Source organism: Pteropus medius, unplaced genomic scaffold (genome assembly GCF_902729225.1).
Source record: "Pteropus medius unplaced genomic scaffold, Ma_sr-lr_union100, whole genome shotgun sequence".
NCBI classification, from domain to species: domain Eukaryota; kingdom Metazoa; phylum Chordata; class Mammalia; order Chiroptera; family Pteropodidae; genus Pteropus; species Pteropus medius.
Genome location: NW_024355327.1, coordinates 299,019 through 302,958, shown reverse-complemented (window position 1 = coordinate 302,958; position 3,940 = coordinate 299,019). Strand labels below are relative to the sequence as shown.

The window sequence follows — 3,940 nt, the reverse complement described above, 5'->3', positions numbered from 1 at the left end:
CTCTTAAAGGAACTTGCTTGCTGACCGACTAACTCGCTCTGAGCTCCAACACTGGAATGGCAGCTCAAAAGACACCAAGGACATACAGGGAAGAATGGAATTGTCTGGCTTTGGGCAAATGCTGGAAGGGCAGCATTCTCCCAAACAGAAGAAATGACAGGAGCCACACAGTTCCTTTGTTGAGCCCTCCCTCCACCCAGCGGACAGACACAAGCAGGCAGCATATCCGAGTCTCCATTAACCTGGCTAACACCATTCACCCTGCCCTGGTAATTCCCTAAGACTCTGCCTCGGCCCACTCAAGCTGATTCCAGTGGTTTTTCTATACAAATGGACTTTCTTAGCTCATGCTGCAAACTTTTCTAAAATCTCTGAAAGGCTCACAAACCCTAAACAAGCAGCGTCTGACCTCAGCATGCCACAAACCTCTTGCTAAGCATCCTCAAACTTGGCATAGCAAGAGCAGGCCTCAGTTTGCAGCTTAGCTTCTCCCAGGCACCTCCGAGCCTAGCATAAGTGGTAACCATTAGCATATTACTTGTAACTCATACCAAGAGTCCCCAGGCAGTGTACAGGCAGTGGCTGAACTTGGCCTGCACCAGAACCCTCCCCCAAGAGGCCCCAGAACTAATACACCTGGTGGCCAGCTTCAGACCACACCAGAGCACTACCCAACCACCTCCCTAAATGACACACCCAAAGGGCAGACTCGGCAAACCGCAGAGCCCAGCTAATGTGAATCCTGCTCCATAAGATCAGGCCCTACACAACAGCTCCTCCCCTGTAGTCATCTGCTGGTCCTCACAACCAATCAGCCTGAGGGTTAATCCCTTCCACTGATGTGCCAACAGTAATCAAGGCTCAACTATAACAGGAATGCACACACAACCCGCACAAGAAACATACCTGGAGCACCTGGCTTGGGTGACTAGGGAGACTGTGTCACTGGACCCCACAAGGCACCTACTACATAAGGTCACTCTGTCAAGATGGGAGACACAGCAGCCCTACCTAATACAGAGAAACAAACACAGGAAGGTAGCCAATGTGGGAAAACAAAGAAACATGTCCCAAATAAAGGATCAGAACAAAACTCCAGAAAAGAACTAAACAAAATGGAAACAAGCAAACTACCAAACCACCAGTTATAAGAATGCTCAATGCTTTCAGTGAGAACTTCAACAAAGAGAAAAGAAACATAAAAATGAATATAGAAAACATAAAAAAGAACCAGTCAGAAATGAGGACTACAATACTAGAAGTAAAGAATACGTTAGAGGGAATCAACAGCAGATTAGATGAAACAGGATCAAATCAGTGATTTGGAAGATAAAGTAGCAGAAAACACCCAATCAGAACAACAAAAAGAAAAAACAATTTTAAAAATGAGGATAGTTTAAGGAACCTCTGAGATAACATCAAGTGTACCAGCATTCACATCATAGGGGTATCAGAAGGAGAAGAGAGGGGAAGGAATTGAAAACTTATTTCAAGAAATAATGACAGATAACTTCCCTAACTTGAAGGAAATGGACACACAAGCTCAGGAAGCTCAGAGAGTCCCAAACAAGATGAACCCAAAGAGGCCCACACGAAGACACATCATAATTAAAATGCCAAAAGTTAAAGACAAAGAAAGAATCTTAAAAACAACAGGAGAAAAGCAATTAGTTACCTACAAGACAGCTCTCATAATACTGGAAATTGATTTCTCAACAGAAACTTTGCAGGCCAGAAGGGATTGGCAGGAAATATTTAAAGTGACAAAAAGCAAGGACCTGCAACCAAGATTACTCTACCCAGCAAAGCTATCATTTAGAATCGAAGGACAGATAAGAGTGCACCAGACAAGAAAAAGGAGTTCATCACCACCAAACTAGTATTACAAGAACTTCTTTAAGGAGAAGAAAAAAAGATAAAAAATAGGAATAATGAAATGGCAATAACTATGTATCTAGCAACAATTACTTTAAATGTAAATGGATTAAATGCTCCATTCAAAAGATAGGGTGTCTGAATGGATAAGAAAACAAGACCCTTATATATGCTACCTATAAGAGACTCACTTCAGGTCAAAAGACACACACACAGACTGAAAATAAAGGGATGGAAAAAGATATTTCATGAAAATGGAAACAAACAAACAGAAGATGGGGTAGCAATACTTATACCAAGAAAAATAGACTTTAAAACAAATGCTATAACAAGAGACAAAGAAGGACCCAGTAATCCCACTTCTCAGTATTTATCTGAAAAAAAAAACCCAAAACACTAAATTGAAAAGACATATGCACCCATATGTTCATTACAGCATTATCTTCAATAGCCAAGATATGGAAGCAACCTAAGTATCCATTAAGAGATGAATGAATAAAGATATGGTACATATATACAATGGAATATTACTCAGCCATATTAAAAAAAAAAAATGAAATCTTGCCATTTGCAACAACATGGATGGACCTAAAGAATACTGTGCTGAGTGGAGGAAGACAGAGAAAGACAAATGCCATATGACTTCATTTATATGTAAAATCTAAAGAACAAAGTAAATGAACAAACAAAACAGAAACAAAATAGATACAGAGAATATTTTGATGGTTGCCAGGTGGTAGAGGGGTTGGGGGAAAGGTTGGAAAAGGGCAAAGGATTAAGAGGTACAGATTAGTTGTTACAAAGTAGTCCGGGGGATGTAAATTATGACACAAGGAAAAGAGTCAACAGCATCGTAATAACTATGTACGGTGTCAGATGGGTACTAGTTTTATCAGGGTGATCGCTTTGTCAAATCCCTAATCACTGTTGTACACCTGAAACTAATATAATATTATAGGTCAACTGTCATTAAAAAGAAACCATTATTTTTTAAATAAAAATATAATAAATAAATAAATAAACTTAGCCAAGCAATGCTGCTTCCAATCAGTGAGACAAGATGGCTAGAACTTATTAAACACCACAATAACTATTTAGATCTGAAGCTTATATCATACTTTTAAAGAAACTCTAATTAAAGTCAGGAATAATGAGGCAAAGAAATGTCTATAAAGTATAAAAAAAGGAAGGAGGAGGACAAAGGGATGGGAAAAAGAAGTAGAGGGAGGCTGTAAGCGGTAGAAGTTGGTAGGGAAATTCATAGAGAAACTTCCTCTCTTGGGGTCAGTTTATTCTCGAACAGATGAAAAAACAAAGCGATCTAAAGAAATTTTCTAGTGGACTCACATTTGTTTTTGTTTTTGTTTTCTGTGTGTCTTGCTTTCCCTAGTACTACGAACTGTAACTGTTGTGATTAAGCTTGTCAGTTTGGTGCCTTGCTTGTTTTGGGGGTTCTGGAATCCTGAGCCAGTCGGTGCTTCCTAAGTCTTTCACCTTGTCTTTCGCCTGTTGACGCAACTCTCTGGGGTGGTGTCAAGGCCCTGAGGTCGACATGTGTCGATTTAAAAGGCAAATTAACCCAAAATACACTCGGTTTTTTGTGTGAGTGAAAAGCACTGTAAGACGATGAAAGAACCAGAAAAGAGACAGCGGCGGACGTGTTTCTGCAAATGACCCGCAGGTAAGGATTTAGAGTAAAAATAAGTTTTGAAAACATGGAGGTGCCGGGGATTGAACCCGGGGCCTCGTGCATGCTAAGCACGCGCTCTACCACTGAGCTACACCCCCTCGCGCTTGCTCAATGTCGGAGATAGTTCAATGAGTTGTAATTATTATTTTTCAATGGTGGCAACAGAAATTTTATTTTGTTCAAGCCTTAAATTTCTCTATACTGTAGCTAAACTAGGCGAAAGAAAACTAAATATTATACCAGAAGTCCCGGTCTGGTCTCGAGATCTCCCACTATGGGTTACCTTCTCAGATGTTTCTGGTGGAGAAGATGGTAATCCTGCCTGGCCAGCCCTACGAAGAGATCTGGGATAAAATCTCTCCGCTTAAAATGCTG

At 40.5% G+C, this 3,940-nt stretch overlaps 1 non-coding gene across 1 annotated transcript; it reads right to left on the bottom strand.

Annotated features, from left to right (window-relative positions):
• Positions 1–3,591: 3,591 nt before the first annotated feature.
• On the bottom strand, positions 3,592–3,663 carry TRNAA-AGC (transfer RNA alanine (anticodon AGC)). The gene has a single exon. It is a non-coding gene; the product is annotated as a tRNA-Ala (tRNA).
• Between the last annotated feature and the right edge of the window lie 277 nt (positions 3,664–3,940).